The sequence below is a fragment of the Primulina tabacum genome, chromosome 14 (genome assembly GCF_025594145.1).
Source record: "Primulina tabacum isolate GXHZ01 chromosome 14, ASM2559414v2, whole genome shotgun sequence".
Lineage (NCBI taxonomy): Eukaryota > Viridiplantae > Streptophyta > Magnoliopsida > Lamiales > Gesneriaceae > Primulina > Primulina tabacum.
The window spans coordinates 9479746-9496936 of NC_134563.1; positions in this window are offsets into that span (position 1 = coordinate 9479746).

Below are 17191 nucleotides of genomic sequence, written 5' to 3' on the forward strand. Positions count from 1 at the left end.
AATAGGGCTAAGATTGATTCAAATTTTTTTAAAGAAAAATTATGAGTGAATGTGAAGACTAAATTATAGTGTTTAAGGTAGCTTTCAAAATTTATAGATAATGACATTGCAGAAATTGAAGGTAGGTAAATGATGATGCTTGATTAAAAGAAGCATCATTCAATGAAGAATTTTCGAACAATATATGAAAACTATAAAATATGGGTAGGATTGTATACGAACAAATAGATGAATAAATAAAATACTAAAAAAGAGGCACGATATATAATCCACCAAAGAAATATATTATATATTTAGTTCTTAATAAATAATTGGCAGCTTACAAATGAAGACATAAAAAATTGAGATGTGAATTGTTCCTTTGTTCCAGAAGAATTTATATAAATTAAATTAGAGATTGAAGACACAAAGATGAAAAGGTCCAATCATTTGCATTTATATTTATGTTGTTATTAATTATTTCAAACAAGAATAGTTTAAGACCATTTTTAAACAAATGAAAATTTTGTTATTTGACATTAAAAATGGAATTGGGAATGATGTTTCAAATCAAGAACATATATTTTCAAGTTCAGAATGTAACGCCCGAAAATTTAAAAATCCACGCGAACCACATGCATATGATTTATTAAATTCTCTTGTATTTTAATTAATTTTTTTAATTGCATTAAATTAATTATGTTGTGCATATTTGCATGTTTAAAATATATTTTTCTACATGGTTGCATTAAAATTTATTTTTAAAAGGTTATTCGAGTTGCGATTGAGGAACGGAGACCGATGGCTGAAAAATAGAAATGTTTTTATTAAATAATTGTTTTTAATTATTTAAAATATGGGTGTTGGTTTTTTATATTTTGAAAATAAGGGGTTTTTAGGTGATTTTATACGCCGGGACGTAAATTTTATCGGTGTTGGTTTTTCAACAAAAATACGAACGTTTTGACAACCCGGATAATAAATTCACAAACTTATTTAAGCAAAATTATTTTAAATATTTTAATTAAATACTAATGGGCTAAGTAGGCTTAATTAAGTTGTTAATGGGCCTAAACTAGCAATTAGAATTTAATTAGGATTCTAAACATTATTTAAAAGCTAAAACCCACCCATTAAACCTACAACCCCACGCCCCACAATCTCACAATTTCAGAATTCTTTTCCTCAAACTACACGGCACACACACAATATTTTGAAGGAGAAAAGTTCAAAAGTTTGCAAGGGTTTCAAGCCGTCGTTTTCTCGTCGCCGTTTCTTCGCAATCGTCAACGTTTATTCATGCGTAAATTACGCAAAGGCACGCCATATTCTCCTTTTACTCATCATCACACCATAGTATTTGTTTATGCATGATTTTTAAAGAAAAACATAGCACACAAGTTAAATTTTCGTAACTACATCCTTATGTGTTCTAAATTGGTGTTTTTAATTTCCAAAATCATGTTTTTATGTGTTTAAAAGGGCTGCCATGATTAGGACTTGATCAAGCATGAATTTACACAAGTTTAGGGTCATAAAACTCAACCAACAACACTGCACAAATCAGAAACACAAAAGCTGGAAGCACTTTTCTGTCATGAGGTTGAGGGGCTCGGTTTTATGAGTTGCAGGACTTGGCTTTGGTTCGGTTGGGACCAGGGCATGTCTAGGGTCTGTTATGGGTCAGGGGTAGAGTCCTAGCCATGCTAGGACTCGAGTCATGGGCTGGGGAGCTAGGACTCCCACCCGAGAGTTGAGGGAGGTTGAGCGCAGGTTCTATGGTCTGCACAGATGGATTGTGGGCTTGGCCAGGGGCTTTGGGCTGGGCTAGGTTAGGTCCTTAGGGTCCTAGGAGGGTGCTTGAGGGGTTGGTTCAAGGGGTGGCTCGATGGTTAGAGGCCTAGCATCAGAAAACGTGAGGAAGGTGCATGGCAGCAAGGTGTTGCGTGAGATTGCTGTTGTGTTCGGTAGGCGGCTGCTCGCGTCCAGGGGTTTGGGTCGGTCTGGGCTTGGCCTGGGCGTGGTCCAGGGAAGGTTAGGGTCATGAGGGGTCAAGTGGTTAAGGGCTGGAAGGGGTCCTAGTCTAGATAGGAGTCCTAAAGTCCCTAGGATACACATGCACAACACGTACAGAACATGGGTCATGTTCCAGAAAGTTTAGAGCGGGCCAGGGCCGGGTTTTTGGGCTGGGCTTGGTCAGGAGGGTCCTTCGATGGGTTTGCTAGGTTTTGGGTTTGCTAGGTTTTGGCTTGAGGTGGCTCGGGCGCGGCTCGAGTAAATTGGGAGATGGCTCGGTGTGTTCGCCGGTGTGTCAAAAACGAAAATAATAAAGCAAAATTTGAATCCATGGGTCCACGGGTGTGGCTCATGACTTGGAAGGGTAGAATAAATCATAAAAAGGTTATGTTAAAAATTTGAGTTCAAACTAACGAGTTTTGGATTTATTCGGAATTTAATCGCCGCACGAAACGCTAATTAACGAGTTAATTGAAACGCCTAGTTTTAAGCTTTATAAAATCATGGAAAATTAGGTTTAAGCTTAAATAATTATTAAAAGCCTAAGTTTTTTATTTGGGAATTTTATATTAAGGTTTTGTTTAATTCGAGATTAAAACGCATTAATACGTCACATTTAAATATTTATTTAAAAGTCATCGAATTATGCTAAATAAAAATATGAGAAAATTCAAGTAAGCTTAAATAATTATTTGGGACATGTTAGAGTCAATGGAATTAAGAAAAAGTTAAAAAAAGTGAAATTTTACGTTTAGGGGTAAAACGGTCATTTTACACATAGAAATTAGTAAACGTCATGGCAGTATCCTATTTGCTGTTTTATATGCTAATATGTTTATGTAACATGTTTATGAATTTTTACATGTTGAAATATGATTTTTAAATGTCATGGATTATCAAGGATTAAATTGGACAATTAAAAAACATGTTGCATGCTTGGTTTCAAAATAAAAATGATATTATATGCATGTTTTTATTAAGTGATAATAACGTGTTGAAGGACGTGAAGGGATTGTGACTACTACAATATGTTGGAAATAACGTGAGGGTTACTGGTCCTAGTGGGAGCCCGACGATCGTGTTTCCGTTGATACGAATACGAATATGATTGGAGATGTCGTGAGGGGAGAAGGCCCCAGAGGGAGCCTTTTTATGGGAAAAAGGCCCCAGAGGGAGCCCGACGATCGTATTTCCAATGCCATGATATGTTAATACGTAGGTCAGGGCCCAGTTGACCGGTGAGAGTGTTGCTGGTGTCCCCCGCCGCTCAGTACTGTGGTTTCTTTAGATGGGATCCATCGCCCAATACGATCAAGAATACGAGTCACAATCACGATCTGAATTCAACAAACACGAACATGAACATGAATACGAATATGAATATGGATACGAATATGGATATTCATATGAATATGAATATGAGTATGTTTATGTTTTTATGAAAATGTTTTTATGCATCATGAAAATGTTTACGAAAATGTTTAAGTTTATGCATCTTCATGAAAATGATATTTTAAGTAAAAGTATTTTTCACTGTTATATGTTAACTGTATTACGTATTACTCGTTATCAAGAATATGACGTGTTGAGTCTTTAGACTCACTAGGTGTGTATGATGCAGGTGATTATAATGATAATGTTAATGGTGGTCTTGATGGTCGATCTGACTGGACTGGAGGTGCACATAACCCGAGAACCGACGCTAGTTTTCCGCACTAGTTATGATTTATGATTTTAAGTAATGTTAAAGATATTTTTTACGTCTTTTATTTATGTTATGAGAGATTTTTGAAAGGTTATAGTATGGGCTATACTTTTCGAATAATGTTTTTAGGTTGGTAAAATGTTTGACGATTTTATGCTTTAAAATATTTTCCTTTGGATTTTTAAATGGCAGTTGGATGTTTATTTTTAAAATAATGTCAAAAATATTTTATGGTTCGGCCGATGCTAAGTGAGGTTTTAAAAAAAAAATTTTAGCACGTTTTAAGAAAACGAATAGCAGACGTTTCAGTTGGTATCAGAGCAAAGGTCCTGTAAAGGGTTGTGCCACCATCAGCGCCGGAAAAATCAGTCGTCAAGCCTCAGTCTGTAAGTTTACATGCTTTATATGATTTTATGATATTACCTGCTAAGTACATGAATTATATGTTTACGTCACATGTTTAATAGTTTTATGATAATTTATGATTTATATGCTTTAAAATTTTTATATGTGATATGATATGAAATAAGAAATTATTTGATTTCAACGCATGTTGGCTTCGTGGTGGAATTGGACTATGTTGATTTTGGATTTTAGTATTGACGTTCTACTTTTTGGGCTATAAGTTAATCGTGAATATTATGAATGCTTTTGGGACACGTAGATTTTCTAAGAAAGTATTTTTTGATTCATGGTTACTAGTCGAAATAATTTTTGGGAATTACTCATAAGAAATAATGATTCGAGGATTTACAACGACTTTGGGAGTATAGAAATGTATAAATTGGGATTTTAAGTTTTGACAAAAGGTAAGATTGGTTATAGAAATTGATTTTGGGTAAATAAGTTTAAATTTATCGAAATTATGCTATGGGAAACCTGTAGAAGAAAATTAAGAATGCCAAAAATTTATGAGTTAATTAAGGAATTTGGGGATTAGTTTAGCAATAAGTGCGAATTGAATGGCTTATATGATAAAAATTTTCGATGATTTAGACTTTTAAGAATATTTGACCTTGGGATTTCTTGATTATAGTGTTATAAGGAATGTAGATCATGAGTTTTTAAGGATGAATCAATACTAAGCTTGAAAAATCTAAGTGTTAGCGGATGCGTTTGGGATTTTAAGGTTGAAATATGATAAGTTGATGAATATTTTGGGTATAAAATAAGGAAAGTAATATATGATAAGTATGGTCATCCATATTTTTATATTTGGAATTTTAAGAAAAGTTGAAATTCGAGGTTATAATAATATAGCATTAAGTAATTATGGGTCTTTTTAAGTTGTCATTTGCAAATAAGGATTTAGAAGGAAAATTAATTGGGATCAAGTAGACGTAAGGACATTCTAGAACTTAAGTTTTATTAGAGTAGCGCAGCGGAAGCGTGGATTTTTGAGATACTAGAATTAAGTCTAAACTTTGGGTTACTAAGTATAAGCGAATTTCGAGGACGAAATTCAATTTAAGGGGGGAAGATTGTAACGCCCTGAAAATTTAAAGGTCCACGCGAACCACATGCATATGATTTATTAAATTCTCTTGTATTTTAATTAATTGTTTTAATTGCATTAAATTAATTATGTTGTGCATATTTGCATGTTTAAAATATATTTTTCTACATTGTTGCATTAAAATTTATTTTTAAAAGGTTATTCGAGTTGCGATCGAGGAACGGAGACCGATGGCTGAAAAATAGAAATTGTTTTTATTAAATAATTGTTTTTAATTATTTAAAATATGGGTGTTAGTTTTTCTTATTTTGAAAATAAGGGGTTTTTAGGTGATTTTATACGCCGGGACGTAAATTTTATCGGTGTTGGTTTTTCAACAAAAATACGAACGTTTTGACAACCCGGATAATAAATTCACAAACTTATTTAAGCAAAATTATTTTAAATATTTTAATTAAATACTAATGGGCTAAGTAGGCTTAATTAAGTTGTTAATGGGACTAAACTAGCAATTAGAATTTAATTAGGATTCTAAACATTATTTAAAAGCTAAAACCCACCCATTAAACCTACAACCCCACGCCCCACAATCTCACAATTTCAGAATTCTTTTCCTCAAACTACACGGCACACACACAATATTTTGAAGGAGAAAAGTTCAAAAGTTTGCAAGGGTTTCAAGCCGTCGTTTTCTCGTCGCCGTTTCTTCGCAATCGTCAACGTTTATTCGTGCGTAAATTACGCAAAGGCACGCCATATTCCTCTTTTACTCATCATCACACCATAATATTTTTTTATGCATGATTTTTAAATAAAAACATAGCACACAAGTTAAATTTTCGTAACTACATGCTTATGTGTTCTAAATTGGTGTTTTTAATTTCCAAAATCATGTTTTTATGTGTTTAAAAGGGCTGCCATGATTAGGACTTGATCAAGCATGAATTTACACAAGTTAAGGGTCATAAAACTCAACCGAAAACACTGCACAAATCAGAAACACAAAAGCTGGAAGCACTTTTCTGTCATGAGGTTGAGGGGCTCGGTTTTATGAGTTGCAGGACTTGGCTTTGGTTCGGTTGGGACTAGGGCATGGCTAGGGTCTGTTATGGGTCAGGGGTAGAGTCCTAGCCACGCTAGGACTCGAGTAATGGGCTGGGGAAGGAGTCCTAGCTTGCTAGGACTCCCACCCGAGAGTTTGAGGGAGGTTGAGCGCAGGTTCTATGGTCTGCGCAGATGGATTGTGGGCTCGGCCAGGGGCTTTGGGCTGGGCTAGGTTAGGTCCTTAGGGTCCTAGGAGGGTTCTTGAGGGGTTGGTTCAAGGGGTGGCTCGATGGTTAGAGGCCTAGCATCAGAAAACGTGAGGAAGGTGCATGGCAGCAAGGTGTTGCGTGAGATTGCTGTTGTGTTCGGTAGGCGGCTGCTCGCGTCCAGGGGTTTGGGTCGGTCTGGGCTTGGCCTGGGCGTGGTCCAGGGAAGGTTAGGGTCATGAGGGGTCAAGTGGTTAAGGGCTGGAAGGGGTCCTAGTCTAGATAGGAGTCCTAAAGTCCCTAGGATACACATGCACAACACGTACAGAACATGGGTCATGTTCCAGAAAGTTTAGAGCGGGCCAGGGCCGGGTTTTTGTGCTGGGCTTGGTCAGGAGGGTCCTTAGATGGGTTTTCTAGGTTTTGGCTTGAGGTGGCTCGGGCGCGGCTCGAGTAAATTGGGAGATGGCTCGGTGTGTTCGCCGGTGTGTCAAAAACGAAAATAATAAAGCAAAATTTGAATCCATGGGTCCACGGGTGTGGCTCATGACTTGGAAGGGTAGAATAAATCATAAAAAGGTTATGTTAAAAAGTTGAGATCAAACTAGCGAGTTTTGGATTTATTCGGAATTTAATTGCCACACGAAACACTAATTAACGAGTTAATTGAAACGCCTAGTTTTAAGCTTTATAAAATCATGGAAAATTAAGTTTAAGCTTAAATAATTATTGAAAGCCTAAGTTTTTTATTTGGGAATTTTATATTAAGGTTTGGTTTAATTCGGGATTAAAACGCATTAATACGTCACATTTAAATATTTATTTAAAAGTCATCGAATTATGCTAAATAAAAATATGAGAAAATTCAAGTAAGCTTAAATAATTATTTGGGACATGTTAGAGTCAATGGAATTAAGAAAAAGTCAAAAACGTGAAATTTTACGTCTAGGAGTAAAACGGTCATTTTACACATAGAAATTAGTAAACGTCATGGCAGTATCCTATTTGCTGTTTTATATGCTAATATGTTTATGTAACATGTTTATGAATTTTTACATGTTGAAATATGATTTTTAAATGTCATGGATTATCAAGGATTAAATTGGACAATTAAAAAACATGTTGCATGCTTGGTTTCAAAATAAAAATGATATTATATGCATGTTTTTATTAAGTGATGATAACATGTTGAAGGACATGAAGGGATTGTGACTAGTACAATATGTTGGAAATACCGTGAGGGTTATGGTCCTAGTGGGAGCCCGACGATCGTGTTTTCGTTGATACGAATACGAATATGATGAATATGATTGGAGATGTCGTGAGGGGAGAAGGCCCCAGAGGGAGCCCATTTATGGGAAAAGGCCCCAGAGGGAGCCCCGACGATCGTATTTCCAATGCCATGATATGTTAATACGTAGGCCAGGGCCCAGTTGACCGCTGAGAGTGTTGCTGGTGTCCCCCGCCGCCCAGTACTGTGGTTTCTTTAGATGGATCCATCGCCCAATACGATCAAGAATACGAGTCACAATCACGATCTGAATTCAACAAACACGAACATGAACATGAATACGAATATGAATATGGATACAAATATGGATATTCATATGAATATGAATACGAATATGAATATGAATATGTTTATGTTTTTATGAAAATGTTTTTATGCATCATGAAAATGTTTACGAAAATTTTTAAGTTTAAGTTTATGCATCTTCATTAAAATGATATTTTAAGTAAAAGTATTTTTCACTGTTATATGTTAACTGTATTACGTATTACTCGTTATCAAGAATATGACGTGTTGAGTCTTTAGACTCACTAGGTGTGTATGATGCAGGTGATTATAATGATAATGTTAATGGTGGTCTTGATGGTCGATCTGACTGGACTGGAGGTGCACATAACCCGAGGACCGACGCTAGTTTTCCACACTAGTTATGATTTATGATTTTAAGTAATGTTAAAGATATTTTTTACGTCTTTTATTTATGTTATGAGAGATTTTTGAAAGGTTATATTATGGGCTATACTTTTCGAATAATGTTTTTAGGTTGGTAAAATGTTTGACGATTTTATGCTTTAAAATATTTTCCTTTGGATTTTTAAATGGCAGTTGGATGTTTATTTTTAAAATAATGTCAAAAATATTTTATGGTTCGGCCGATGCTAAGTGAGGTTTTAAAAAAAAATTTCTAGCACGTTTTAAGGAAACGAATAGCAGATGTTTCACAGAACATATATTTATATGTGTACATATATTTGTTTAAAATCCTAAATATAATTTGTTAACCATATTTTTGTGATTCTTGCAACTCTTCTTTGTAATCTTTGGGTTGCTTTTCCGCAAATATCTTATCGAATGTGAGTTGTCCCATTTCTACTTGAAGGTGATCCCTAGCTTGCTTCAAGTCCTCTTTTTCATGAAGCCAACTCGTAATGGTACCCCTAAGTTGCTCGATTTCATGCTCGAGGTTGCTAAAAGTCTTGGCTTGGGTCATCATTTTCGATCACGAAGTTGAGCAATCTTTGTTCGAGACTAGCTTGAGGGATTGCTCGAAAATATGAGATGATTGTGAGTCTTGGTGTGACTTTCTTCATTCATGATAAGGTGTTTATATAGATACTTTAGAAAATATATATGGTAACCTTTTTAAGGCCATTAATTCAATTTAATTGTTATAATTAGTACTTAATTGTGTGCTAAATTTTGGGTTGATTAATGATTTTACATTTCTAAAATAAGAATCATTTAATCACGTGCCAAATATGAGATGAAATTTTCAAAAATAGGGCTAAGAGGGATTCAAATTTTTTTAAAGAAAAATTATGGGTGAATGTGAAGACTAAATTATAGCGTTTAAGGTAGCTTTCAAAATTTATATATCGATAATGACATTGCAAAAATTGAAGGTAGGTAAATGATGATTTTGATTAAAAAAAACATCATTTAATGAAGAATTTTCGAACAATTTTTGAAAATTCTAAAATATGGGTAAGATTGTATAGGAAACAAATAGATGAATAAGTAAAATTCTAGAAAAGAGACACGATATATAATCCACCCAAGAAATGTATAATATATTTAGTTCTTAATAGATAATTGGTAGCTTACAAATGATGACATAAAAAATTGAGATGTGAATTGTTCATTTGTTCAAGAATAATTTATATAAATTAAATTAGATATTGAAGACACAAAGATGAAACGATCCAATCAATTGCATTAATATTTATGTTGTTATTAATTTTATCAAACAAGAATAGTTTAAGACCATTTTTAAACAAATGAAATATTTTTTATTTGACATTAAAAGTTGAATTGGGAATGATGTTTCAAATCAAAAACATATATTTTCAAGTTGAGAACATATATTTATATGTGTACATATATTTGCTTAAAAGCTTAAATATAATTTGTTAACTCTATTAAAACTTTAGTCATGAGTATCAACTTCTCACTTAACTGTCAATCTAACTTAAACCCGAAAAATCAGGACTTAAAACTTTCTATCAATGATTTAATATAGATATTAGTCCCACAATTAATCTAACTTAAATCCGAAAAATATAAATCTCAAATTTTCTATTGATCATTTAATTTAAAGACTAGTCTCAAAATTGATTTCATATAAATTCCAAAAATCATATCTTAAATTTTTTTCGACCATGTGATGCAAACACTAGTTTTCAATCATTATTATTTTGTATTCAGACATTTGCACTAATATTAACTTTATAAAAGTCAAACTACGACCCAATACTGTTAACTAACTTAAATCTAAAAAAAAATCTCCTAGAAAGTTGAAATTCGAATCGAGCGATTCACATAAACACTAATTTCCAAATTATTTTTTTTTCTCAAACTAAATCCTACTTCCCCATCAAAACTATGAGATTTTTTTTTTTAAAACATGCCTGTGCATATGGATAAAAAAATTTCAGTGCAGAATCAATGGAATATTCAAAAAGAAAAGTCAGAATATTTTCATATGAATTAAAAATAATTCATGAGGATCAAGGAACAATTGGAAGAATTGGATTTCAATTTTCATCGATATGTTCTTCAAGGTCGCAATTTCCATATCTTGATTGTCAATTGTCGCATGTGAAGGGCAGCTTGAGCACGAGTACGAGGAGCAGCCATTTCCTAGAATAAGTCTAAGTAAAATTTTAGAATATTATTAACGTAAAGGATAGAAAGGTATAAAATTTGGATTGAAACAAATTTTTCGTGGAATTTTCAATACTAGAAAATTTTGAATTGCAGAACGATTGAAGGTGATAAAATTTGGATTCCTCAAAGAAAATTATGGAAGGATAAGGTGATGGCACAAGACGTGAATGAATATGATTTATAAGATTGTTCCAGATAGGAATGCACTAGGCTTTTGTCCATCAAATTTTGTCTATCAAAATCCCAGCAGGTTATGAACTTGGCGGCTCTGATACAACTTAAATGTCATGCCCCGAGACCGAGGTTAGTCGACACTGATGTTGTTCAACAATCACATAATCGCCAAACAACAAGCCTCGTAGTTCAATATAAACCAAAACCAGTCTGTTTCATCATTAACTCAAAATAATCTTGTCTTACAGCGATAGATTCCAAAACGAAATAAAATGTGCGGAAGCGTTGTACAACTTGAATCAAAACTTAGGAAGAACATAAGTGAAAAATCTTCATATCTCGAAACTTCATCACCAACCCCGAAGAATGTCTTATTCATCCTCGTCTACTTGATCTTCGTTCTTATCTGGGAGAGAGATGTAATTGGTGAGTGTTTTGGGAAACACTCAGCAAGTGTGGGCCGATCGATTACCACAAGAACATATAAAGATAATTTAAAATCCATATTGCAAACAGATTTTCAAAACTTAGTATATCATATCATATCAGAATCGGAATCAAAATGTGAAACAGAGGTTATCCGAAAATTCAGAACAGAACAAACGAAAACACTGTTATTCATCTCATTATCCATGGTCAAATTGTCCCCCATATGTTAGTCTTTTAACAGGTGATGCCAGAACACAGTTTTATACCCACTGATAGGGGCCAGAACATAGTTTTATACCCACTAAGTGGAGCTAGACAGAATGTACAATCATCGTTCCATATCCAACTTGAATCATAACAGTGTACCACAAAATCATATGTATCAAACAGAACTTATCAGAAATTTTGAATGAACTCAGCTGAATCAAAGAACATTAGAAATAGAAGAACATATCGTATATCGATCGAGATTTTATGAAAGATATAATAGCATTTTTCGAAAATGGTTTGACACACATACAAGCATGTCATGAAATACTTATACAAAGTTTAAATTACAAAGAAATACATAGCAAAATCCCACTTACTCTTTGTTCAAATGTACGATTCGAACTTAACCGATACTTGGGTAAAACTTGGGTCGAACACAGGCAGCACCTCGGTCACGATTTGGGCAGCACTTTTACAGCAATACAATGGTCGAATGCAGCCTCTTCTCTTTGCTTGAAGTGGTCGAGACTTATGAGTGATTTGGGAGGATTTTTTTTTGTGTGGTTTTACACTAAACCAAAGCCTCTATTTATAGGCCTCCAAGGGAAAGGTGAAGGGTCACTCCATTCAATGTCATTTATCTCACCTTAAAAGTCATTATTCATGGTCATTAACCACCTCTTAATGACACCTATTCATAACCATTAAGCTCATATTTAAAACACATATTCATGGTCATTAACCTCCTCTTAATGACACCTATTCATGACCATTAACCTCATATTTAAAACACCTATTCATGGTCATTAACCTCCTCTTAATTATCATTATTTTGCTCTTAATATAGGTAGTTTAATGGTTGATTTATTGTGGTTTAAATTAATCATTTATCTCAGAAATTGCAATTACATCAATGCAATAACAAAATAGTATGTGGTTTTGGGAAACTCAAGTTGAATCTAACTCAAGTCGTATCTCCCGATTCAACATTGATTTATACCTTTTCTTTTTGTCGATCTGACGAAGTCGAAGTCTTGAATTCAAAGCTGTCAATACTCAATCTGGCAATGACATTTGAAATATACAATATCAACATATACCCCAATCAATACCAGATATAATCAGCATTCAATCTAATTCTGTTTCAACGGCATAACATCGCAATCTCGATATATCCCGGCAATACAATATCAGTATATACCAATAGCCAATACCATCTAAAATCGCAGAAATATGAACAATCTCAATCCAATATAATCTGAAATTAATAACAATTGCAGATACGGTCCGTTCTTCAATCTGTTTTTGATTATACTATTATCAGTATTTCCAGCACACATAATAGTAATCGAATCACAATTCCTCCAATACATACATTTCAAACCATGCTAGAAATCAATGAAACTTACATCCTTGTGTAGCTCTTGACGAGAGGATAACTGAAATATGTTCAGATCGAAAATCGGTTAGCTAAATATCGCACAATCAAATTTTTGAAACAAAATGAAGTTGGAGGGATTTTCTCTGTGGAGATTTCGATTTCCTCTTCTGAAAGTCTGAAGGAATGAAATTTGTATATATATCACATGCATGGCCAACCAAGTGGCACAACTCTTTGTGCTGCACGTCTCGCGCATATGCGCGACCCTCAGCGGCGCATATGCGCGAGACTCTATGTCTCGGCGCTCAACCATCACAGCAGCTCGCGCATATGCGCGCCACTCTTCGCACATATGCGCGAGACGTTCAGTCCCGACATAATTCTGTTCGAGATGCTCGCGCATATGCGCGCATTTTCTGGCGCATATGCGCGAGCTCTTCGCCTCGGCACATAGCTTCCCCGCACAGCTCGCGCATATGCGCGAGGTATTCTGCCTCACACATAACCATGCTTTCAAATGTCTTTTCAATTCCCATTCCAATCTCACAGCCTGTCCTTCTATAATCACATCAATAAGTCAATTGATTAATCTCAGATTACATTATTAATATTTCAGGCCTTACTTCAAATTTCCAATAGTATGATTGCATGGAACTCGAAAACGTTGTGCCAAAATGAGCTTAAATTTCCTATGACATATACAGGTCTTCCCGTTGGAAGATTTCGGTCTTTACATCCCTCCCTCCTTATTATGTAGATATGAAATGATTGATAAATTCGAAATTTAAATCCATGTTGAATGATCCATGGATCGAGTTCAATTGATTCAAGGAAAAAGGAAAAATTTAAACTTGAATCCTATAATACGAATACGGTAGATTTCAAAACACAAATAGTGAGATGTAAAAACAAAAAAAATGGACGAGAGTGTCCTTATTCCAAAAGACATATGAGAGCTCAATCTAATTAGTAACGTTTCCGTCTTGTATCTCCTCGTTAGCCAATTCTCCTTGTGCATTTAGTGGTTGTTGCATATGCTCGAGTGCAATTTGTTGGTTGGCGATTTATGCTAACAATTTTTGGCTGTTGAGCTCAAGTTGTTGCACATAATTTCCCATTTCATGACGATATGTATTGAACTCATGTTCAAGTTGGTCACAAAACCATTTCATAGCGTGATAATGATTGCACCAAGCTTCGGAGGTGGCAAACGTTTGTTGACCATACTTTTGTGACTTTTGCAACTCTTCTTTGTAATCTTTGAGTTGCTTTTCTGCAAATTTCTTGTCGAAAGTGAGTTTTCCCACTTCTACTTGAAGGTGATCTCTAGCTTCCTTCAACTACTCTTTGTCATGAAGTAAGATCGTAATGGTACCCCTAAGTTGCTCGATTTCATGCTTGAGGTTGCTAAAGGTCTTGGCTTGGATCATCATTTTCGATCATGAAGTTGAGCAATCTTTGTTCGAGACTAGCTAGAGGGATGACTCGAAAATATGAGATGATTGTGAGTCTTGGTGTGACTTTCTTCATTAATGATAAGGTGTTTATATAGATACTTTAGAAAATATATATGGTAACCTTTTTAAAGCCATTAATTCAATTTTAATTGTTATAATTAGTACTTAATTGAGTGCTAAATTTTGGGTTAATGAATGTTTTTACATTTATAAAATAAGAAGTATTTAATCATGTGCCAATTATGAGATGAATTTTTCGAAAATAGGGCTAAGATGGATTAAAAATTTTTTAAAGAAAAATTATGGGTGAATGTAAAGATAAATTATAGTGTTTAAGGTAGCTTTCAAAATTTATAGATCGATAATGACATTCCAGAATTGAAGGTAGGTAAATGATGATGCTTGATTAAAAGAAGCATCATTCAATGAACAATTTTCGAACAATATATGAAAATTCAAAAAATATGGGTAGGATTATATAGGAAACAAATATATGAATAAATAAAATTCTAGAAAAGAGACACGATATATAATCCACCCAATAAATGTATCATATATTTAGTTCTTAATAGATAATTGGCAGCTTACAAATGAGGACATAAAAATTTGAGATGTGAATTGTTCCTTTGTTCAAGAAGAATTTATATAAATTAAATTAGAGATTGAATACACAAAAATGAAAAGGTCCAATCAATTGCATTGATATTTATGTTGTTATTAATTTTATCAAATAAGAATAATTTAAGACCATTCTTAAAAAAATGAAAATTTTGTTATTTGCATTAAAAATAGAATTGAGAATGATGTTTCAAATAAAGAACATATATTTTCAAGTTAAGAACATATATTTGCTTAAAATCCTAAATACAATTTGTTAACCATACTTTTGTGACTCTTGCAAATCTTCTTTGTAATCTTTGAGTTGTTTTTTTCGCAAATTTCTTGTCGAAAGTGAGTTGTCCCACTTCTACTTGAAGGTGATCTCTAGCTTCCTTCAACTCCTCTTTTTCATGAAGTAAACTCGTAATGGTACCCCTAAGTTGCTTGATTAAATGCTCGAGTTTGCTGAAGGTCTTGGCTTGGGTCATCATTTTTGATCACGAAGTTGAGCAGTCTTTGTTCGAGACTAGCTTGAGGGATGGCTCAAAAATATGAAATGATTGTGAGTCTTGGTGTGACTTTCTTCATTAATGGTAAGTTGTTTATATAGATACTTTAGAAAATATATATGGTAACCTTTTTAAGGCCATTAATTAAATTTTAATTTCTATAATTAGTTCTTAATTGAGTGCTAAATTTTTGGCTAATGAATGCTTTTACATTTCTAAAATAAGAAGCATTTAATCACGTCCCAATTATGAGATGAAGTGTTCGAAAATAGGGCTAAGATGAATTCAAATTTTTTTAAAGAAAAATTATGGGTGAATTTGAAGACTAAATTACAGTGTTTAAGGTAGCTTTCAAAATTTATAAATCGATAACAACATTGCAAAAATTGAAGGTAGGTAAATGATGATTCTTGGTTAAAAGAAGCATCATTTAAAGACGAATTTTCGAACAATATATGAAAGTTTTAACATATGGGTAGGATTGTATTCGAACAAGTAGATGAATAAATAAAATTCTAGAAAAGAGGCACGATATATAATCCACCCAAGAAATGTATTATATATTTAGTTCTTAAAAGATAATTGGCAGCTTACAAATGAGTATATAAAAAATTGAGATGTGAATTGTTCCTTTGTTCAAGAAGAATTTATATAAATTAAATTAGAGATTGAAGACACAAAGATGAAAAGGTCCAATCAATTGCATTAATATTTATGTTGTTATTAATTTTATCAAACAAGAATAGTTTAAGACCACTTTTAAACAAATGAAAATTTTGTTATTTGACATTAAAAATAGAATTGGGAATGTTGTTTCAAATCAAGAACATATATTTTCAAGTGAAGAACATATATTTATATATGAACATATATTTTCTTAAAATCCTAAATATAATTTGTTAACCATACTTTTGTGACTCTTGCAACTCTTCTTTGTAATCTTTGAGTTACTTTTCCGCAAATTTCTTGTCGAAAGTGAGTTGTCCCACTTCTACTTGAAGGTGATCCCTAACTTCCTTCAACTCCTCTTTTTCATGAAGTAAACTCGTAATGGTACCCTTAAGTTACTCGATTTCATGCTCGAGGTTGCTAAAGGTCTTGGCTTGGGTCATTATTTTCGATCACGAAGTTGAGCAATCTTTGTTCGAGACTAGCTTGAGGGATGGCTCGAAAATGAGGTGATTGTGAGTCTTGGTGTGACTTTCTTCATTCATGATAAGGTGTTTATATAGATACTTTAGAAAATATATATGGTAACCTTTTTAAAGCCATTAATTCAATTTTAATTGTTATAATTAGTACTTAATTGAGTGCTAAATTTTGGGTTAATGAATGTTTTTACATTTATAAAATAAGAAGTATTTAATCATGTGCCAATTATGAGATGAATTTTTCGAAAATAGGGCTAAGATGGATTAAAAATTTTTTAAAGAAAAATTATGGGTGAATGTAAAGATAAATTATAGTGTTTAAGGTAGCTTTCAAAATTTATAGATCGATAATGACATTCCAGAATTGAAGGTAGGTAAATGATGATGCTTGATTAAAAGAAGCATCATTCAATGAACAATTTTCGAACAATATATGAAAATTCAAAAAATATGGGTAGGATTATATAGGAAACAAATATATGAATAAATAAAATTCTAGAAAAGAGACACGATATATAATCCACCCAATAAATGTATCATATATTTAGTTCTTAATAGATAATTGGCAGCTTACAAATGAGGACATAAAAATTTGAGATGTGAATTGTTCCTTTGTTCAAGAAGAATTTATATAAATTAAATTAGAGATTGAATACACAAAAATGAAAAGGTCCAATCAATTGCATTGATATTTATG